At 34.4% G+C, this 25,069-nt stretch overlaps 1 pseudogene; it reads left to right on the forward strand.

Moving 5' to 3' along the window:
- LOC131516787 (protein max-like) lies at positions 1-25,069 on the forward strand (annotated as a pseudogene).

Consider the following 25,069-nt stretch of genomic DNA (forward strand, 5'->3'; position numbering starts at 1 on the left):
ATGCCAGGAGTGGCCCATGAGAAGCATGGCCTTATAATAAGCATTGTGGCAGAAATAGCAGGGCCACTCATCAATGCTGCCTTTGGCAAGAGCTCTATCTGGTATATTATCATGGCCTCCATAGAAAATATGAAAATTTATGCTGTGTTTTCAGAAGCTGTATTAGATGAAATGTGGGGTGGGACACTGCTAAAGTAAAGGGCCAACATTTGCAATATGTGGACATGTGAAGCTGGGTTATGACTTGGAAAGTAAAAAGAATAGCAAGTATTGCTGGAAAGTAACTTTTTAAAAAATGTTTATTTAATTTTGAGAGAGAAAGAGATAGAGCACAAGAAGGGGAGGGGCACACAGAGAGGGAGACACAGAATATGAAGCAGGCTCCAGGCTCTGCACTGTCAGAACAGAGCCTGAAGTAGGGCTTGAACCCATGGACCATGAGGTCATGATCTGAGCCTAAGTCAGATGCTTAACTGACTGAGCCACCCAGGGACCCTTGAAAGTAACTTTTGATGGGGGTGCAAAGTATAGGAGAAAAAGCCAGAAGCTTGGATGAGGCCAAGTCATCACAGAGAATGGAAATATAATGTGAAATAAGCACTTGAGCAAACCTATACCCAAAACTTGCTTCTGGAGCAAAATCTCATACAAGCTGCCTTGTCACGTTCATCAATAAATTATCTTTAACTAAACTGTCATAGGTGTTTAAATCATCAGGCTTCCAGTACTCATATAGCTTTTAAACTGAACAGAGTTGTCTAGCTCAGAGAGTTAGAAAAACTGAAACTTAATAGTATACACCCTGTTGTCCAAGATATGTGTCATGGCACTGGGGTATTTTAATATGGAAGGAGGAATGGTGCACAAAACTGCCATTCATTTACCAAAAGAACTATGCTTGCTCAGAAAGTGTGATTTTTTTCTTTCCTCACTGGAAGGAAAATATTGGGCTAATTATGGATTATTATATCACTTATTAAAGTTATTTCTATAGAAAATTAACTTCAGTTTAGGTTTTTTTTATTTATTCCTTTTTATATTAACCCTAAGGTTTTCAAATATGTAAATTTCAGAGTCATGTTCATAGAACATATAGATGACTGACCATCAGAATGACTTCAGATAGATTCTTATAGGATACAGGAGTTTTTGAGTGAAAAAAAATGGGGGAGTGTATCACTTAGTGCCACAAGTTTAGCTGTCACATCAATGCTCCTGGGATTTGGCTCACTGTGGGTATATCATAATGAGGTATAATTTAGGTTTTTCAATGTCAAAATAAGATTTTCAAACCTTCCTGATACTAATACATTTATAGAGTACTTTTTTCCACCTTTACAAAGATAACTGTTATATAGTATTTCACAATGTACTCTTTTAGCAATACTCAGTGGATTTGCTAAGATGGCATGTGCTACTTACGACAAAGTCATAAGTCTTTTATACCAGCATTATCACTTCAAAATAAATATAAACTTCTCTTGCTCATGACTGTTAGAAAAAGACTGACTATAAAATATCACATGACAGACATTATGTCATTTAATTTCCAACAGTTTACCACCAAGGTAGATGTAAATATTATGTATCAAATATTCTAATTTCTTTTTCCATGGTACTCCTCACTGTGGGAAGGTTATATATCCCCACCCTACTGAAATCAATCTTGGCTATCAGACTTGGTGTGTGTCAGTTCCAAGCAGAATATTTTTCAATGCCAGATGTTGGTTTGAAATATCTCTGTCCTATGAAACACTAATTGGCAATGTTCCAGAAGGCAACTTCTTCATTAGACTGAGTCCCAGAGTACAAATGTTGTGAAACAGGTTCTCAATTAGCATAGGGCATGAAGAAGAAATATCTAGAAAGAAGATTTAGCTCATATTCAAATTCAAATTTCCTTTAAAAAAATTACGTATTTTCAGCATGGGTATAATCACCAAACAAATTCTCCTACTTTTTTTTTTTTTTTTTTGGTAAAAAATGACCAAAAAGTATTGCTTAAGATTCCATTTTGATAGAACTGGACCAATGCAATGAAAGTATATCTTGACTATAATGGATTTTACCTCAAAATAATGGGAAGTGCTTCTAAATCCAATTCACACTTCAGACTCTAAAATAATAGCTCTGTTGCAGTTATTTGCAACACATGGGTAGCTGACAAGTATTGGTTTTGACAAAGGATTTACATTTACTCCAGCAGTGTTTAAAGAATCTGAGAGCACAACCCTATCAGAACTGTCATAGTTATACCTTATCACCTTCCAGAAAAAAATGCTAGTCCAAAAGGATGGTAATGACTACTAAGGATACCCTGAATGTGATGGTTTGGGAAAATTGCTAACAAGGTTTCTTGTTGCTGAACATGTTATCTCATATTCAAAACCACAAGTGGATTGTACTAATTAATGTGTTGCTGTCTCAAAAAGTGTCAGAATGACCTTCACCAGACTTTAGGAGAAAAGAGTATTTCTTTGTTTATTGATTTTTCTGTATCAACATTGTTGGTTTGTATTTTTTTGGTCTTGAGATGAAATCCTAGAGTGAACCTCGAAATCCTAGGTTCACAAACAGTAAGTTAATAATCATGGTCCATACTGTAAACAAGTTGGAGCTGCCTTCCCATGCTGCTCATCCCAAAAGTTCTAGCAGAGAAATAAAATACTCAGATATATAGTAGTGCATCAAATTGCATAAGCAATATTTCTCCATAGGGAAAGAAATTTGCAAAATCACTCTTATTGTGAGAGCCTAGAATATTTGTTGGCAAAATAAATGCTTAACAAGTGGTTTTCAAATAAAGAAAATGAATTAGTATTTTGGAGGAATAATTTTACTTCTTTCTCAAGATGGGCATCTTTTCCCACTGCATGCAGACTATTAAGTAATGAGAACGCCACTTCCTCAACAAGAAAGACCTACAGACCAAACTAACAATCATTGGAAGCAGTGATATGAAAACAGATTGCTTCTGGTTAAGATGAATTATAGGTCCAAGTCTCGCTAGAGGTCGACTGTAAGTTAGACGTAAAGATGGCATATTAGGGTATAAACTAAGGTTGCTATATAAAAGAACCTAAATACAATGGCCTAAATAAAATACAAGTCTATTTGCCTCTCAAAAAAAGAAAATAGATTGCTTCATATTTCAATTGTAAAGATATTAGCACTGTATAATTTTTCCCTCAACAGAAAGTCCATTAGCAGTTACTCCTTTAATACCATCTACTGATTATTCATATTACCTTCTGGATGCTCTTCAGTACCATAAATTGAAGAATGCGGTAACATTTCCCTGGCCACAGTAATTGTCAGGGTATAAGCAGCTGTATTTTCTCACCTAAATATTTGACACAGAGACAAAGTCACCCAAGTGAATTCACTTATTAATTAAAATATTCCTGAAAGTGTATTTGTGCGATCCTTTCTGAGAGTTGCTGTGGTTCAATACTGGTTATTTGGTTCTTTCAGTTTCCTTTAATTGAATGTGAGATTTCAATAAAAGCAAACTAGCTTCATTTTGAAAGCAAAATGTTACCTTTCATTAGAGCCTTGCTTTTTTTCTTATCTTTACTCTTAAAAAATTATTTATATATTCATTTTTCTTGTATCACTACTTAAAACATGGACTGTACTCACCCTTACTATATAAAAGGGAGAGCTTAGAATTAGTAACCTTTAGATGCATTTTTAAATGACCTCTGTCTTTTCTAATACTGAACTCTCACATGAGATCTTTCTGTAAATGAATGACAAGTTAAGCTTACCGATTTAGTCGTAAATTCAGACAAAGTAATTCTTCCATAAATTTCATTATTCTGTGGCACCAAACCAATAAATACAGCCCATACAAGACGTTTTAAGTCACTTTCTAAAAACTAGACTTTTCAGCTCTATGGCTTTAAAATTGATGGCCTCAATTCTCCACTTGCCTTGTAACCCTGATGGAGCTGATACAAGCATGATGCTCCTTGAAAGTAGAAGTGCTATGCTTAAATTAAGCCCCGTGATGGTGCAGAACAAGTCATATATTTAGGTGAAACTGTTTCTCGGGTGAATAAGATATCTTGACATGTCAATGGAATATGAAACTCAATTTCACAAGATTTTTCTAGTGCCAAAAGAGATTTAAGTAGAGCTATCATTTTTAGTCTTAACAGAAAGGATAAGTCTTCCTCTATAGACCTCTACATTCCTTGCCTCTAAAATTTAATTTTATCAATTCCTCATAAAGGCTATCATTCTTTAAGCCTTCATGAAACCAAAATTACATTTCATTGTTGGTCCATTTTCTGTTTTCACTTTTAGAAACTTCTTATCATTTCCAATTGTTCCATTGTTCCTCCCTCCACTCCACTTAAGAATATCTGTATTAGCCAGACAGTTTGCACAAAGCTGTATTCACTAGTAGAGTGGATGAAAACTTTCTTTAAACTATATTATCTTAAGAAAGATAATAAATAATTATACAATCGGGGAAATATTTAAGAGCACGGTCAGATGAGTTAAAATTAAGACCATTTCCCCCAAAGCAGCATCAAAACACAAAAGGGCCCTAAAACCTGAGAAAGAGAGAGAGCGCAGCCAAAAAGCAGTGAAAAATGTCCTCAATTGGAAATCTGAGTTTATTCAGAAATAAAAAAATTTAAATGAATTATTTTTATTGTAACTATTATGGAATCATTGTTTTATTCTAGAATCATTATTTATTTCCTAAATGTCAGTGTTTTCATGAGGTATCAGATGATACTTGAAATTTTTAAGTAACTTTTATTCCTAATCTTCTGCAATAACTCTTAAGTATGGTTAGCTAACTCTCATTCTTCCACTCATAACACCCAGACATTCGCTCAGTTCCCCAAACCAAACCTCAGATGTTCTCTACATATTTTTAATCAGAACAGGAATCAAACACACTTTCCCCAAAAGTGTTCACTAATGAACTTGCTGGCAATCAAATAAACATGTATGCCAGCTATTACATATTCTTTAAGTAGGAACAAACTAACTAAATGTTACTTGAAGGAAGTACTTTTAAAAGCCTACAATCAATAGAAAATGTACATATCCAATAGAAAAGAGTAGGAAAAAAAAGAGGAGTCCATTTATAAATCAGCAGATATTAAAGAACCTCACATCACCTTAGAGCTCTAACATTTTGGGCAAGTAGGTCTGGGGCTAATTCCATGCCACTGTGCATCACTGCATTTTATTTTCTCTTTCATTCCTTTGGAAAATGAGTTCTTACAGATTCACAAAAATTTAATTATGGGATGTGAATACTGATAATGTGATAATGACAAAGAATAATAGGGGTTCAAGGGAAATGAAGGTGAGAAAACTTGATGGAGGTGAGTCCAGTGGTTGTGTAGGTAAGCATCAGGTAGCAGAGCTGGTACCCCTTCCTACAGTTAAGTTAAAATTTGCTCTCTCATTGCCTTAGATTCTGTTGCCCGTTCCATACTGTGTTTATGCAGGAAGGATATGAGAGAGAAGAAAACATTGAATACTATTCCTCTGGAATCCCATGACTTTTCATTGCTGCTTTTGCATCGTATCACCAAAGCCAGCACTACCTTTAGGTAAGACTGCCAGGATATCCTTCAGCAGATGACATCTGTGGTTCAATTTAATATTCAAACTTCACTACTACTTGTGACACATGTTGAAAAAATAGAGCAATACAGAAGAAGATTAGGTTGACGGCATTATTTATTTACACCCTAGTTTCCAGAGAATACGTTTCACAGCAGATCTGAGGTCTACTTCACCCATTTCTCCCCAGGGAGCTTTTGATGTGCTGCATTTGGTTGCGTGTCATTGGTTACAGTGTAGGCCAAGGAACGTCCTCTGGAAATGTATGTTGTGTAAACACAGTGCAGTGCAATTTTGTCGTGCAGTGTTCCCAACTATTGCATGGTTTAGGCAGGATAATTGTAAAGGCTTGTTTCCCCCGTTAACATTTTAAACTCCAATCAGAGTCTAGTTCCGTTCTGTTGGAAGGCTGAGCACACAGAGAAACAGATTTCATGATGACAGTGAATATTGTCTTCATGATGAGAAATGATATAATCAAATTACTACTATCAATTTACTGCTCATAGGGACTATGAACCCTTATGTTACCTTCTGATTATCTATTTCGTTTATATATGCTTTCATTTCTATATCATTCTTCAATAGATTATTATGTCATAAGGCTCAGGTACATTTTATGGATTATCTTTATAGCATCTAAAATGTTCAGCTTCCAAGGATAATGTCATATATCTCACGATGTGTATTTGTAAAGGTATAATGCTAAAGGCATATGCTAACACATTGGCCACTATGTATGCTCACACAAACTGCTTCCCCCTCATGCTTTTTCCTGTCTCAGTTATTTATGGCTAGTTCAGCACATCTTTAGTTCTACCATCTGCTTAGTAACCCAGTTACATAGCTCAGATTATTTTAATTAGACTTGTCATAGGTGATTCACTAGTTGTTTCAACAGTCAAAAAGTAATTCCTGAGCTAGACTATAACAGATTTTGCCAACTTTGACCTTCCATGACTGTTGCTTTTTTTTCCTGCTTCTTTTTAAAATAGAACATGTTTCTCCATTACAGATAAAGATGAGCCTACTTTCATTCTTGGCAATATAGTATTCTGTCCTTTGGGTTGGATTATAATCATTATGTTATAAACTGTGCGAAATGACTAATGCTAAATAGCTCTTCCCTGCCAACAATTTACGGCGGAGGATATGCTGAATACAAACTGAAGCGTGTAGGCTTTTCCACAAAAAAATGTGCAAACTCAACAGGAACTGCATTCAAATGTAAACCACAGGAGAGCTATAATCTTTACTTTAAATTTATGTGCACTACTTCTTATTTAAAATCAACTAATTAACATGGCCATGCTTAAAAATAAAAGCAGATATTATTGTTGGATAGATCTCTGAGTTACTACTTATATTAGTGGAATTAATATGGAGTAGCAAGAGAAAAGGGGTGAGGGTACAACTAAAAATTAGAGGACTTAAACTAGATTATGCCATCAGTTGCAACAGGAGCTGTGTAAGACGGCAATATTTTGAACTCTGGTATCTTTTTTTTCCTTTTTTTTTTTTTGAGGTAAAATCCACAGAACATAAGATTAACCCTTTTAAAGTACACAATACAGTGGCATTTAGTAATTCACAATGTTGCACCATCATCCCTGTCTCATTCTAAAACATTGTAGTATCCACAATGGAGTCCCCATACCTTTTAAAGCAAGGGTAAAGGATAAAACATGCTTATCTCCCAAAAGCTCCTTGCAACCATGAATCTGTCTTGTGCCTCTTTGAATTTGCCTATTCTGAATACTTCACATAAACGGAATCAGCGTATATGTAATATTTTGTGTCTGGCTTTTTTCATTTAGCATAATGCTTTCAAGGGTCATCTTTATCCACATTGTAATGTGCATGAGTACTTTATTCCATTTGTATGGCTGAATAATATTCCATTGTATAGATATACCTCATTTTGCTTATTCATCTGTTAAGGGACATTTGTTTCTACCTTTTGGTTATGAACATATATGTATAAATACTGCTCTGAATACCTGTTTCCAGATATTTTGTGTATATTCCTAGGACTGGAATTAATGGTTTATATGGTAATTCTATGTTTCACCTTTTGAGGAATCACAATACTTCATTTATTTAAAATTCATTTATAAAACTTGCATTGTAATTCACAAATCACTTTCTCAATTATCTCAATTATTATAAAGATCAAAAGGCAGATACAGTTATCCATATCTTATAAAAACTAAGTCTTAAGTCCTAATTAATTTAAGTAATATACACAGTATTATTTAAAACTTTCAACATGATTATTTCTGAAGCTGACTCCAACTCTATAATTCTGTTACTTTAAAATTCTAGGTGATCCATAAGATATATCTGGCAGTTCTCCTTTTCAATGTGCAGAGTAACATCTCCAACTTGTCTAGTCATGGCTCTGTTAGCCCATCTCTTATTGCTTTTTCTTATAATTTGGAAAAGAAAGAAAAGAGCAACTTATGTCGTGAGTCACCAGTGACAGTCTAGCTCACCTTTGGAGGAGAGCTTTTCACTTTGTGAATTTTACTGACTCTTGCCATCCTTTATAAAATTTGTTTAATCTCAACCTATGATCTGAAGTTATGATTAAATCAGATGACAGGAGAAAGGAAGGAGGTGGGCAGGCTTAGATTATCCAAATGATAAGAACTAGAAATGGATTAAATCAATGGAAAACTAAAATGTTTAAGCCTTGCTTTTAAGCAAGTTACATTTACACTTTTGAGTATTAAAAAGGCACAAAAATGTGTGGCATGAAAACATGGCTAAATGGAAAATGTGAAGGGACACAGGGCAGATAATTCCTATAGCTGGCATGGTTTCTGTGTTTCTCTTTTTAACTCAAGTTATTTTCTGCTCTAACTGGATTTTTGGTCCATCTCCCTGCTAAACACTTCACATTTCAGTTCCCCTCTGAGCCTTTAGGGGAGATTGAAAGTAGCAGTTAAAGTTGGTTATGCCCAATAGTCAAGGCAAATTTTGTTTACAAGATGCTCCCTGTTACAGTGTTTGCATTGTCTAAATAACAGGTAATAAAATCTATCAGCTGGAAACCTCCCCTTGTTGTAAATGAACAGACTATTTTAATCAGAACCTACTGCTGAACAGCCTTTCAAGGGCAATCCAGTTTTAATATTAAGAAAGCTATCTGAAACCTTCAGATATAACCAATCTGTATTTATTGAATTGGTGGTCATGCACTCAGAACTCTGCTAGGCTCTATAATGGATAAAAAAAAAAATTAAGTCCATGTTTCTGGGAATTTAAAATCTATTTGTGGTGACAAGCTAACCCCCATTTTTTAAATGGGTAAATATCATTTTATGGTTTTGAGTTTAAATGTAATAAGATCAAAGTTAGAGGAAATCATTTGAGACTAGACACTCAAATACAGTTTCGATGGAGAACCAGATCTTGAATTGAGCCTCAAAAAGTTTTGAAAATGTGAAATCATCAAGAAGATGACAGAGGAGATGGTAAAGACAATGTGGATAACAGAGAAAGAGATGGCTGGGATTCATGTGACTTAACAATTAGAAATAAAAATGTTTGGGAACGTAGGAAACAAGTGTACTGAAGGCTTTGCAAGCTATACAGAGTAGTTTAACTCACTGAGGAAGTCAATGTAGCTTAATGAACTTAGAACAAAACGAGGTTGATTTTGCATATGCTGGTTATGAACACAGTTCAAAACTGTTCAGAGAGATAACCAGGAAGCACAGAGATTATAACTTGCTGTAATCTAAGGGTGAAGAGATGGGAATCTAAATGACCCAGTGGAAATGAAATGGGAAAAAAAAGGGGAAGGAAAGATACGGTTGACATTTAATAGGAGTGATATTCCCCTTAGCTCTTTTCTATTCTTGACCTCATTAACTGGTTTGTATGAGGACACATATTTCCATAGCAGAGATGAGGAAACTGAGAGGTTTTATGATCTGCAGAAGTTGGATAAAGATGAGATTTTTACCGTGATCTATTTTACTCCAAATTATATGCTATTTCCTTCTGGGACACTGAAAGTTGCTTTTCTTTCTATAGCTTCCAGGAAGGATAAAACATAAAATGAGTCTTGCATACTGATGATTCCAGTGTTTGTCATTACCCAGGAAGGTACCAACTGTTATGTGTGTGGATCACAAACCATAGCCATAATTCAATTAACACAGTTATATATTTACTTTGAAGTTGATAATGGCATTCCAGGTGATTCTACTTTCCCTCTTCACATGGTGCCATGTCCCCAAACCATGTCCCCAAAAGCCATGTCTTGCTTTTGTTGCCTTAGAGATAGTGGCCCCATTTTTTCACCAAGTTGAATGTGTATCGATGCTCACAGCACCCTCAGCTCCTCTCGTGAGTTTCACACCCCTTCCCTGCTCAACTTCAAATGTTTTCAGTTAGTTTTCAAAATCCAAAGATCTTATGCAAAATCTTCTCTGGTTTTGATATAACAAGTTTTTTTTTTTTTAATTTTTTTGGTATCTCTACCAAGTCTTTCGTGTCTATCAAGTCACCTCTCCTCCATGTTGATATCTCTTCTTCCCATTCAGTCTTCTAAAAATGTCTCCTCCAAGTCAGCCTGTCCTCTGCATATTATTGCACTACAGTTTTTTAACAGTGTTAGTGATTTGTTAAAGGCCTCTGTTCTTAGAAAATCCATATACATTTGGTTTTTCTTTTTACAACTTAAAATCTTTGAGGGAAAGACAGTATGCAAATGTCAAATGCTTTATGTAGTAATTTGAGATTAAATGAGAAAAAAAAAAAGCCTCTAACAGCACTGGAAAAAAAAAACCCACACATTTAACGAGCTCAAGCAATTTCAGTTTTCTTTAATTTTTGTCTCTTTGAGATCTTTTCTCCTCATATTAAACTATTCTGATAGACTCTGGCAATGAGAAGAAAAGAAAGATGTTAACTGCTATAGCCAATAGAATCTGCCCATTGTGGAAATGATTTTTTGCTTTCAAGAATCAATACCAAAAATGTTCTTGTGAAAACCCTATGTTTTAGCTGTCACAAAGATGGTTTTTCTCCATTTTGCATTCTGTTCAGATTTTTTTCAATGCTGTTCTAGTTGAAAGCTTGATAGTCTAATAGAGTTGCTTGTCATATAAAATGTGAGTATACAACTAGAGAAAAACTAATTTTTGTGGAAAATCATCCTGTAAAGGTATACATTACTTAAATGAATATAGACATACTATAATAAATTATGCCTTTTTATTGGACCTTTAAATAATATCCAATATATTTTGAAGTTCAGAGTTCATTATCTATAATATTATCACTACTTTCTTTCAGGTTATAATAACATTGGAATATATTACAGTCACAGAATCTCAAGATCCAGAGGCCAATTAAAGTTGAGATATAAAAGAATTTTTTCATAATAGAATTTCAGTGTAATCTTGTGAGACACCTTTAGTCAGAGTGATGCCATTTGAGAATCCTTATTAACTTCACAAAAATTATATAAAAATAAATGAATCATGCCAAATAGAAATGAATAGAAGATTTATATAAATTATTTTGGGCATTATTGCTGCTTTTAGGAATTAAGAGCACTCTTAGTCATTTTCCTCATTGTACAGCCTACCTATTTCCTTCCAGCCAAAAAGCTTTGTGCACACTATTTCTTCCATGAGAAATGTTTTTAGTTTGACTTAATATTGCTTCAGGTATCTGCTACTTCCTCCTCAGAGATGCTCTCACTCATTCTCCAGATCAATTATTATTTGTCAATAGATTTGTGCTCTGCTAGACTATTAAGCCTATGAGGACCAAGAGCAAGTCAACTTTCAGTGCCATATCTAACACAAAGTACATCAGCAATAAATATTTGCTAGTGAATTTAGGATATAACCAGCATATAAGCAGCAGCAGCATCATTATTCTCAGCACCAGCAGCATTATTTGACTTCATCTCGTCTTTATAAGTATTCATGAATAAAAAGCTGTGGATATCAATGCCCCATTTTTACCAATTTACATTAAGAATGGAGATCCTTTTGTATTTGGCATTTGAAGAGGGCCAAAGGAGGTATCTTCATAGGTACCTTTCCCATGACCACCTTAATGTTTATAACTTTTATAAGCACAATAAAACACGTTCTTTTTTTAAAGACAGCTCAAGTATAGAATATTGAATCTTTTAGGGGACACTGTTTCTAGATTGTCTGATCAATTTAATTTGTTTTATTTTATTTTCCCATAAAACAAGCTTGCATTTATCCCTTCCCAGTATATATCTGTCTTTCTCATTAGAATATGAGACCAGTGGGGTGCCTGGCTGGAACAGTCAGTGCATATGACTTCTGATCTCAAGGTCCTGAGTTCAAGCCCCACGTTGGGCATAGAGCTTACTTTAAAAAAAAAAAAAAAAAAAGATTATGAGACCAGTGAGATTTTGAACCCATGTCTGTCATTTTTACCAGGGCTTACCATTAGCCTTAAAAAAAGCAGGGCCTCAAAAACCAGGGAAACAATGAGTAGCTTTTATTTCATACAAACAGAGATAATGGAGTCAAAAAGACCTGCTGGGAAAATTCTTTAAATATACAGAGGATGCCATTTAGATCAGTCATCAGGCAGACATGCCTGCAAGAGGAAAGGCCAACAATATATTGAAGTGATTATATGATAGAAGAAATGGCATTAGGTTGCTCTTGAAACCCTACCAAAAGTTGAAAGACTTTGTGCCCTGAGGGTCCAGGAGCCACTTAGTGCAGGTTCAATGTAGAGTAGATTATTCATTTGTTCTATCATTCAACAACTCTGTACTGACCATCTATCATTTGTCAGGTGTGATTCTAGTTGTGGGATACAACTAATCATTACTGCTGTTAATATAGCTTGATCAAATATTCAATGCACAAGTCACTAAATACTATGAATTACAGTCATAAGCAACCCACTTACCTTCCAAAAAAGGTGTCGATGATGTTATGGCTTGAATTCCTCATTTAGCTTGCCTTGCCCTGTTCCATTGAAGAGGACATGAAAACTACATGTTGAGGGTCAAGATGTTCCTCTTATCTAGCTCTCCATTCCCAGAGCCAAATGCAAAGTTTGGCATACTTAGGGAACTCAGTAAATGGGACTTCACAAGAAATGAATTTGTTTAAACCAGCTCAGTTTATTTGGGTGACTTTGAAGAAATCACATCACTCTTTAGCCTCAGTTTCTCTACCTAACAAGCGGGAAGATGTTTATTCCATAGTGGTTTTATTTCTTTTGAGGGATAAATAAATAAGATAATGGAAATCACTTAGTATAATTCTTTGAGTATAGTAAATACACAGAAATAATTAACTATTATTTTATTAGAAATAATTTTATTACTACTTTCATAATTATTAATAGTTCTTATGTCAAAGGATGATTTTGAAGATGAAATTAAACTTTGAAAGTGATTCTTTTTTAACTCTAAATAATGATTGATTAGCCTGAGGCAGGCTGACTCATGAATCACTATTTAAGAACCCTTTCCTTGAAAAATGTTGTTGGTACTCTAAAGGATATCATTCAATTAAATTCTTCCCATGAAATGTAAAACATCACTAGTAGTGAGTGAGGCCACTGAGCAGGCTCATTAATTCTATCAGATGACTAAGGAACCATCTGGTGCCTGCCACCCATAATTGACATGGCAGCAAAAACAATCCACCATGATGATGGCCTCACAGTAGTTTCCAAGTTGATACATATTGTCTAATTTTAACTTGTATAGTAAAAATTAATCTCACCTTTTATCAATGTGCTTTTACAATTGGAAACAAAACAAAACAAAACAAAACAAAACAAAACCAAAGATGGACCAGTGACAGCACATGGCAATTTTTATCATTTGTAAAGAAAAGAGAAGTAATGTTGGCTACATGTTATTTGTAAGTACTTATAGACACTTTGTGTAAAAATTTGTCAGTATGGAGGCTGATTCAACAACAATTTAATAAAATGTACAAAAATAGTAGTAACTACATTTTATATACTACTTAATGTGTGCCAGGCACACTATAAATCATTTAAACTGTATTATATTGTTTAACTATTTGGATAACATTAGTTACCACAAATTATCATCTTCATTTCACAGATAAGGAAACTAAGAACTGGGTGGGGTGGGGGGGGGAATTCCTTAAGATCAAATACATAGTTAGTAAATAGCAGATAGGACATCAAAAATCAAAACAAAACACAGGTATCAGTGATGTTCAAATCTCAGATCTTAATTATGACCCTGCATTAGCTCAAAATAATAGCTCTACCTAAATATATGTTATTAAAAGACTTTTTATAAGTAATCATTGAGATTTCTACTTTTTTAAAGGAACAATGTTCCTAAAAATCCTGAGTTATTAACCTGCATAACAGCTATATAATCAAAAAAATCCTCTTTAATTTGTGACTTCACTGATTTGTCAGATTTATCTGGTTTTCAATGTATTTCAGTCTTTTATTGTCAAACTTTCTAACAAGATCAAACTCATGAAAACAACACGACAGTTCTGACAGGCATCTGTTTACTTCTCAGTTTGTTTCTTTGTTCTGATTCACTGGTCTGAAGAATTCCGGATTTAAGTAGCAAAGAGGGCAAATGTGAACAGCACACTAAACTCTCCATCTTATTGGAACTCTTAACATTACATACTCTCAGTGGCACTTTCTAGTTGTAAATTAAATTATTCCAGAATAATTGTCTTTAAGACTCATAATGGGGGAGAAGGATTGTTACTGCATGTTGACTACACACAAGAGTTGATGAGCAATCAATGAGTGATCATCAGTGCACGATACTATCTCATTCAACAGTCCAGTGAAATACAGGAAAAAAAAGAAAACAAACACAAAGATAACTCATGGAGAAAAGAGATCAATATCAATTATGAAAAATTATGCATAAATAAAAATATTGCCTTTTACCAATTCAGAAGCTTCTGAAAGGTTATTTTCACCATCACTATTTTTTTTTTACATATTCCCAACACAGTGATACACTTTGATTAAAACAGTAAAAATAACTGGATTTAATGTTAAATGATTTTCACTCGACTTTTATGAAGAAAAAATGTCATCAGTATTGACTGGTACCATGAATCTTATATAAAGAATGTTGGTGAGCTGTTCTAGAATTAGAGCCCATCCACCATCACTTGCATTTCCTATAACTAAGTGGGTTCTATGTCATGGAAGCTGATGCTTAGAAAGATTAAGACTCAATTTATTTTACTCGACTATATTTATGGAAATTAAAAGCTGGATAAGTCTTTGGAAATTCTCCTTCTATGTATAGACCAGAAAACTGAGGTTCTATAAGGTGAGATGGCTTGCTTAAGTTAATCAAGGCAATACCTCTTCTAAATCCAGGTATTCTACTTCCCATTTCCCAAACAGTGACCCATAAAATATGACCATCCCAAGTGCTCTGAAAAGGAAGAATTCTAAGGAAATAAAATAATGGTAAGTATATCAGTTAATGACTTCCATTTGAAATTACCATGTACTATATATATATATATATATATATGTACTATATATATATTATATATATTAACTATATATAATATATATATATATCAACTATATATATAATATATATTGACAATACTAGATATATGTACTATATATAATATATATATTAACTATATATATAATATATATTAACTATATATATAATATATATTAACTATAATATGTATAGTTAATACATTAACTATATATAACATATATTAACTATATATAATATATATATTAACTATATAGATTATTGATTTTTAATAGATAAGCTGTTCCCATAGTGTAAATATCAAAAAAATATACAAAATCATATAACCAAAAACATTTCCCTTTTATTCTTACTCTATCTGCTTAGTTACTGACTTTCCCCTCCATGTCTGACCTCAGGTGGTACTGCCATTAGGTTTTTAGATATTCTCCCAGAATGCTTTTATATAAAAGCAAATGTGAATAACTATTTTTTAAATGTTTATTTATTTTCGAGAAAGAGAGAGACAGAGTGTGAGCAGGGGGTGGGGGACAGAGAGAGAGGGAGACACAAAATCTGAAGCAGGCTACAGAACTGTCAGCACAGAGCACAATGTGGGGCTCGAACCAAAGAACTATGAGATCGTGACTTCAGCCAAAGTCAGACACTCAACTGATTGAGCCACCCAGGCTCATGAATAGTTTTTTTTTTATTACAACCCTTTTAGACAATCGGTGGCACATACTTCAGGTATTTCCTTTTTTCATTAAACTATATGTATGGCAGATTATTCTATATCAGGATACAGAGCTTCCTCATTCTTTTGTATAGCTATGTTACTTTTTCTATCATGGACGTACTGGGCAATTATGGTATTTCCAAGCTTTTGCTAGTACATACAATGGACAATAAATAGCTTTGTACACATCACCATTTCGTACATGTGTATGTATAGAATAAACGTGTAGAAGTAGAATATCTGGGTTAAATGTATGTGCACTGGTAATTAGTAAAACACAGAAGTTGTACTAATAATGTGTGAAAGTATCAGTCTTTCCACAGGTACAGAATTGACACAACTTAGAATCTTCTAATCATGTCATTTTTAAAAAAAAGGCATTCGAGCATTGTTCCAATATGTTTTTCTCTTATTAGAGTTAAGTTTAAGCAACTTGCCATATGTTTAAGATCATTTTTCTTTCCTTTTCTGTAAACTTACTAGTCAAAGCTTCCACTATTTCCGATTATTTTGTTATAAATTTGTAGGCATTCTTTATATATTAGAGAGAATGGTACTTTGTATTTGATAGTAAATGAAAATATTTTCACAGTTTGTTATTATGTTTTGAATTTGTTTGCACATCTTTGTTATATAAACTTATAAAATGTGGTGATACTTATCATTTTTAAATGGATGTGGGATTTAGAAACAGAAAGATCTTCCTTATTAGATTAAATCTTTGATCTATTTGTAATTTGCCTTAGCCTATAGTGTGAGTCATATATTAATCTTGATTTTTTTCTGTCCAGCTGTCTGTCCATTTGTCAAAGCACAATATAATAAATAGGTCATCTTTTACTACTGATCTGAGATGCCATGTCAAATCATATGCTAAATTAACTTATGTGACTGAATTTATTTGTGGTCTTTATTTTGTTTCATTGGCCCCTGTAAGCTTATGTGTCAGTACTACACTTATTTAATTATTAGAAACTTATACGAAACATTGAAAAAAGAAATTGAGGAAGACAGCAATAAATAGAAATATATCCATGCTCATGGATTAAAAGAATTAATATTGTCAAAATGTCCATATTACCCAAGTGACCTACAGATTTGATGCAATCCCTGTTAATATTATAATGGGATTTTTTTCATGAAAATAGGATAAACAATCTTAAAATTCATAAGAAATAGTGAAAGACACAAAACAGTCCAACAATGCTGAGCCAAAAGAACAAGCTGGAGGCATCATGTTACCTGGTTTCAAAATATGCTATAAATCTATAACAATCAAAACAGCATGTGCCTGACATAAAAAGAAATACATATACCAATGGAACACAATAGCTCAGAAATAAATCCATGCATTTACAGTTAATTGATCTTTGACTAAGTTTCCAAGAATATGCAATGAGTAAAGGACAGTTTCTTCAATAAATGGTGGTGGGAAAACTGGATATCTATATGCAGAAGACTGAAATTGCACTCTTTTTTCACACTGTACACACAAATCTAGTCAAAATGGATTAAAGACTTAAATATAAGACCAGAAACTGAAAAGATGATGGAAGAAAATATAGGAAAAAGTTTCTTGACATTCATTTAGGCAATGATGTTTTTAATATGACTCTAAAAGCACAGAAACAGAAGCAAAAACAGACAAATGGGACTGAACCAAATTAAAAGGCTTTTGCACAACAAACAAAAACAACCAAGTGAAGAGACAATCTACAAAACAGGAGAAAATATTTGCAAACCATACACCTGACAAGGGATTAATATCCAAGATATATAAAGGAACTCAACCCAAGAGCAAACAAACAAACCAATTAAAAAACAGGCAAAGAGGGGCGCCTGGGTGGCTCAGTTAGTTAAGCATCCAACTTTGGCTCAGGTCATAATTACACAGTTCACGAACTGGAGCCCTGCGACGGGCTCTGTGGTGACAGCTCAGGGCCTCTAGCCTGCTTCAGATTCTGTGTCTCCCTTTCTCTCTGCCCCTCCCCCACTCATGTTCTGTCTCTCACTCTCTCAAGAATAAACATTAAAAAATTTAAAAGTAGGGGCGCCTGGGTGGCGCAGTCGGTTAAGCGTCCGACTTCAGCCAGGTCACGATCTCGCGGTCCGTGAGTTCGAGCCCCGCGTCAGGCTCTGGGCTGATGGCTCGGAGCCTGGAGCCTGTTTCCGATTCTGTGTTTCCCTCTCTCTCTGCCCCTCCCCCGTTCATGCTCTGTCTCTCTCTGTCCCAAAAATAAATAAAAAACGTTGAAAAAAAAATTAAAAAAAAAAATTTAAAAGTAAATAACTAAAAATAAAAACAGGCAAAGGACCTTAATAGACATTTTTCAAAAGAATATAGACAGATGTCCAACAGTTATATGAAAAAATTACTCAAAGTCATTAATCATCTGGAAATGCAAATCAAAACAATGAGATACCACCTCACATATGTTAGAATAAAAAAGATAAGAAATAACAAGTGTTGGTGAGGATATGAAGAGAGAGGGAACCTTTGTACACTGTTGGGAATATAAACTTGCACAGTCATTATGGACAGGTATAGAGATCCCTCAAAAAATTAAAAATAGAACTGTATGATCCAGCAATCCCACTTCTGGGTACATATCCAAAAGAAGGGAAATCATCTCCTCAAAGATTTATCTGCACTCCATGTTCATCACAACATTATTCACAATAACCAAGATATGAAATCAACCTACTTGTTTATTGACCAGTGAATGGATAAAGAACATATGGCATATTTATGCAATGGAATATGTTCAGCCATAAAAAAGAAAGATGTCCTGTTTGTGACAATAGCAATGAATCTGGAGGACATTATGCCAAATGGAATGAGCCAAGCACACAAAGTCAAACACTGTATCATTTCACTTATACATAAATCTGAAAAAGTCAAACTCAGAAGCAGAAAGTGGAATGGTGATTGCTAGGAGCTGGGGGTGGAGGAAATGAGAAAATGTTGGTCAAATAATATAAACTTTCCGTTATACAGGGTGAACACATTTTGAAGAGGTAAAGTACAGCATGGTAACTATAGTTAATAACACTGTACTATATAACTGAAACTTGTTAAGAGAGTACATTTTAATTGTTCTTACCACACACTAAAAATGATAACCGTTTGAGATGATGGATACGTTAAGTAGCTTGATGGTGGTAACTATTTTACAATGTACACATATATCACAATATCAGGTTATACACTGTGAATATATGTAACTTTTATTTGCCAATTATATCTCAATAAAACTAGGGGGAAAAAGTAAAAAAGAAAGTAAAAAAAAAAGGGGGGGGGACTTAGGTCCCTGAAAAAGTGAGATTGCACACATTGTTTTCCCCTTATTATTTTTAATTTTTTAGAATTTTCCTAACTATTTTAGTTCTTTTTCCACATAAATTTTAGAATTAGTTCATTTAGTAAAAAAATTAAATAAAATAATAATAATAGTAATAAATAGCCTAAATAGCCTACCGGTGTCTGGTATTTTCATTGGTACTGTATTACCTTATGAATAAACTTAAAAATAACTGTATTTTATTTTTTTAATGTTTATTTATTTTTGAGAGAGAGAGAGAGCGTGAACAGGAAAGGGGCAGAGAGAGAGGGAGACACAGAATTGGAAGCAGGCTCCAGGCTCTGAATTGATAGCACAAACCCGATGCAGGGCTCGAACTCATGAGCTGTGAGATCATGACCTGAGCTGAAGTTGGATGCTTAACTGACTGAGCCACCCAGGCACCCTTACAAAAATAACTGTATTTATTTTAATGTGTCATTCTAGTCAAGAATATATCTTTCCTTCCTTTCAAGACTTCTTTTGTGTTGGCAATGATTGTTTAAAAGTTTGTTTCCTAGAAATCCTGTGCATTTCATATTGTGCACATTCCTAGAAACAGCTATTATGTTGGTATTTTGAATGAGATAATTTATTCCAGTATATTGTAGATGAAAATTATTAATTTATATATGTTGATTTGGCACATCTATGTCCTATAATATTGCTTTATATTTGTGTTAGGTTTTTAGTTAATTCTCTTGGGTTTTCCAGGTATACAATTGTGCCACCTTCAAATTTAATAGATTTGTCCACTACTTTATTTTTTCTTCTAAGTTTTTTAAATTGTATTGACTAGTACCTAAATATTTAATAATAGCAATAAAAGTGGGCACTTGTCATTCTTTTTATTTTTTTTTTTTTACAGTAATAGACATGTCTCCAAATGGTTCCCCATCAAGCATGATGGTGGATTTGCGGCTGAGATTGATATATTTTATAGAGTGAAAGAAATACCTATAGAACCATGTTATGCTTATTGTTTTTATCCAAAATGTTGTTAAATTCTCAGTTACTATAGAAATTATATGTGATTTTTCTTATAAATTTTGGTAAATTATGTTATATTGAAACATTCTTCATTTCTTGGGAAAAATAACACTCAAGACAACTACATTTTTAAGAAGCTGTCAGTTTCTGTATATTAATATTACATTAATAATTTTCACACAACTGTACATAAAGTTGCTCTATAATTTTCTTTTTTGGTATAGTTATCATCAGATATTTGTATCCAGGTTATACTTATTTTTACAGGATTTAGAAATATTTCTTCTTTGTGATAGTTTAACTGTGTTTTGAGTAAGCTTTCAGTTCATACAGAAATTAAATTTGCTACAATACTGTATCTTTTTTGTTTTCTAATTAATAGATGTTTACTGTAACTTAATTGGCAATCAGAATGCTTGAGCTTTTCAAAGTTCAAACCTATTGTAAAAGCATGGAATTTATCTTTCTAAGTGGTATTATGAGCATATTCATATGAACCAATCCCCTTTTACACATACTGCTAATTACTAAAGAAGGGGATGGGAGAAAAATATGGATTCACTTCCTATTCATCATGATAGACAACAAAAGAAGAGAGAATTCAATAAAGGAATGATAACATAAGAGAAAATAGCTCTGAACTTCACCCCTTAAAACACTGAGTAGATATTTTTATTAAGTTGTTCTATCAATGTGTTGAAAGTTAATTTATCATTAAAAACATCTGAGGTTTTTTCCTTCAGGTTTTAACCAATCAGAGCACATATATGTTCCCTGCAATTTGGGAAAACAGTGAATTATTCCCTTACTTCTTGTGAGAAAATGATGCCATTTGTCACAGGCTGGCTAGCTGCTTTCACTGGGCATTTGGATCAGTCTTCCCTCTACGGTTTGGCAAATGAAGAAATATTTCCTGGTGACACATTTCAGAGACAGCTGGTATGGAATCTTCTTAACAGAACAAGATGAGAGAAGCTGCAAACCATAGTCCATTTCTCTTTAGGCTTCCTGCATCTGAGGGAATTGTGTGGCCTCAATTTCAAGTAAGTTTGAAGATGTGAGTGTTAACTCATTGTGTAGAAATTTTAATTTCTGGGTTGACATTCTATTTTACACATGAATGATCAAAATTTTGGAAAGTGCACAAATTATAATCCAAAAAAAGGGGAAGCACTAGTTTCAATTAGCAAATTTAGAGGAAAACTGAGTTTCATGACATTGAAAGAGACAGAGGATTATATGATTATACCCATGGATCCCAAATGCTCAATTTTATGCTTACAATGTCTGAAATCTTGCATCATTTTATCTATTTATTAGAAGCTAGACATTCAAAAACAAAACAGACAATCACTTTGTTTCATACATATGTTATTGTTTTTTTTTTATGTCACTGACAGGAATTTTTTCTTACATTAAAAAAGACCATTGCAGTCTGGATTGTCTATTTTCATTCAAGATTTCTTCTAATTAAGAATTTTTTTTTCTTGCATCAGAAACAAGACACCTTGGGGCACCTGGATGGCTCAGTCAGTTAAGTGCCCAACTCTTTTTTTTTTAACATTTTTATTTATTTTCGAGAGACAGAGAGAGACAGAACACAAGCAGGGAAGAAGCAGAGAGAGGAAGACACAGAATCAGAAGCAGGCTCCAGGCTCTGAGCTGTCAGCACAGAGCCCAATGTGGGGTTCGAATTCACAAACCGCAAGATCATGACCTGAGCTGAAGATGGACGCTTACCCGACTGAGCCACCCAGGCATCCCTAAGTGTCCAATTCTTGATCTTAGCTCAGGTCATGACTCATGGTTTGTGAATTTGAACCCCACATTGGGCTCTGTGCTCATGGCATAGAGGCTGCTTAAGATTCTCTCTCCCTCTCTCTCTCTCTCTGCCCCTCCTCTGCGTATGCTCTCTCTCAAAATAAACTTAAAAAAAAAAAAAGAAAGAAGGCTCCTATGAAAAGAAAAAGAAATCACTCAAGAAAAAAAAATAACAAAGCTCTTTAAAATAATTACATCCCATTTCCATTTGGAAATCCAAAAGGCAGATGTCATCCTTTACATTGACAGATGCCATGGAATGCACTAATCCACACAGGCTTCTCCTTCTACAACATATACAACAAAGTGTTTCAAAACACAGTTTGTTTCAGACAAACTCTTTAATATAAATATATATGTCTGACATCTGTGTTTTACAGGTAGTCCTTCTACAAGCAATTGACTCTAATATTTTCCTAGACAACAATCCTAAATTGCCAAAATATTGGAAGATACTATTGAATAGTGTTTTCTTACCCTGGCAGTAGATTGATTTTTTGAACAAGGTGTGGCAAATTCTAATTTGGGGGCTACAAGGGATTATTGATATCTTATACATATTTAACTTCCTCAAATACAATGTTTAACAAAAAAAGGGATGAAAATAACCATATACTTTATAGGATGTAATGCTTATAAATCAGAATATACCTTAGCTATTTAAAAGCATTCTTTGGTATTGATGAATGAAAATCTCTGCTCTGTATTATTTTATGGAGCTGCTGCTCACCATGCAAGTATCCAAGAATGAGAAAACATATCTAACCCATTGTGTCTTATAGCAAGGAAAAGAGTGACCATTTTGCATGGGGTGGAGAATAGGATAACTCAGCTAGTATAGTCACAAATACCAAACACTTAGATTTTAGCAGGCAACTGATACCAATGAAAATATTATTGTTACAATGCACAGCAAAACACCTATACTGAAAATTTTGTTCATTCGGATTTAGATGGAGCTGTTTCCCAACTTATTTCATTAAAAAAAATCAATAGTTTTGTTGAATCTAACACGAGATAGAGTAGGATATATGGGATTATAGATGAGAGTTTTGAATATTTCAAAACAATGAAGCAAGCAATACTCTTATACATGTTGGCACAGGGTAACCAGCTCTACATATTTGTAAAGCCCTCTCAACATTACTTGTCATCATTTTGATGGACATATCTGACTTAGAAAAACGTACTCAGAATATATACTTTAGATGCAATCACATATATTCATGAAAAAAGTAAGCTTAAGAATATCATTGTCTGCATTTTTATAAGAACAAAAGATTAGAAAACCCTAGATGTAGTTTAGTAAAGCTGAATAAATTATGGTAATTGATAAAAGAGAATACTATCATGTAGCCACAGGGAGTAGGGGGAAGAGACAGCTCACTATGCAGTGATACAGGACAAACTTTAAGATGTGTCATTAAACCAAAATAAGGAGGAGAAAACTGAATTTAATTTAGCACCATTTGTATGAAAATGACAAAATGAGATTGGTATAGACATATTCCTAAGTAAGTTTAGTATAACCTATTTCTTCAAGGAATCCCAAAGAGCTGTTCTCTGGTCAGAGTAACTCAGAGACTGTGAAAGTAGCTGGGAATTAAGGGAGGGACAAGACACAAGAAAGTGTGTGGAACACATTCTGGAGGGAACTTCCTTTCTAGTGAGAACTGAGATGGTGGTTCTGGGCAAACAGCCAGAGAAGAGTCTTTAGTCAAGTATCTAGTTTTTGTTTACATCAGCTTTAAACAGGCATATATTATAAACATTGGGGTACACGTGCTCCTATGCATCAGTACTCCTGTATATCCTTGGGTAAATTCCTAGCAGAGCTATTGCTGGGTCATAGGGTAGATCTATTTTGAAATTTTTGAAGAACATCCACACTGTTTTCCAGAGTGGTGGGAGGGAGGGGAGGGTGGGTGATGGGTATTAAGGAGGACACCTGTTGGGATGAGCACTGGGTGTTGTATGGAAACCAATTTGACAATAAATTTCATATTTAAAAAAATAAAAATAAAATAAAATAAACAGGCATATATTCAGACTGATTCCTTCTCTTTCAGCAGAGATCTCCTTGAAGTATAAATCTGAACTTTCAGCTATCTTTCATATTAAGGGGAAAAAAAGAAAACTGTCCAAACACAGGTTTTCTTCAACCGTGTTCTTTATCTATGTTCCTTGCAATCTTGTCTTATCTCAATTTGACAGGACACACATCTGGTACCTAGCTGTGGTGCTTATTCACCAAGAGAAGCTAAGAAGAGAATTGGTTTATGGTTGGCACTGACATTTGACCCATCCTAAGGGCTCAACATGACAATTAAAGTTAATGTTCTCTGATTAGTCTTTTGTCTCCTCCCAGTAGACCAGATTTAAAGAAAATTAGTTTCTCAAGGGTGATGCAAGAAACATTAGAGTAACTATGATAAATGCAATTATCTAATGTTATTGAATTTGTCACTAGCTTAAGGAGGTGGTTCTAACCCATGTTATGTGTGTTTAGTGAAAGAGTGAGTGAGGAGCAAATGAGTGTGTGTGTGTGTGGGGGGGGGGGGGGTGCGGTGCTTGGCTTGTTGTCCTTGTTGGCTGCTCCCTGGGCCATGGGAACTGAGCCACAACCATGACATTGAGGTGGAGAGCAAAAAAGAGCAACTGAGGTTTCAATCTGCCTATGACAAACAGGCTCTTCATAACACACTGGAATGAAAACATAGGAACCACATCAAAGATGGCTTTCACGGGTTGTGGGACTTAGTCCTGTCACTCCAAGGACAGCAGGCACTCTGGGCCGAAATCCCAGACAAAGCCACAGAGTATATCCAGCATACGCAAAGGAAAAACCACACACACGAGCAAGATACTGATGACCTCGAGTGGCAGAACGCTCTTTTGGAGCCAGCAAGTCCTTGCGTTGGAAGAGGCGAGGTCGAATGTCCAAATTCAGATCAACTACCCCTCCTCGGACAACCATCTGTACACCAATGCCAAGGGCAGCACTACTCATACCTTTGATAGACGCTCAGACTCCAGCTCGATGTCAGAGTCCAAAGCAGGAAGAAGTGTCAGAGGGAGGCCAGTTAA

Source organism: Neofelis nebulosa, chromosome 1 (genome assembly GCF_028018385.1).
Source record: "Neofelis nebulosa isolate mNeoNeb1 chromosome 1, mNeoNeb1.pri, whole genome shotgun sequence".
Classification (NCBI taxonomy): domain Eukaryota; kingdom Metazoa; phylum Chordata; class Mammalia; order Carnivora; family Felidae; genus Neofelis; species Neofelis nebulosa.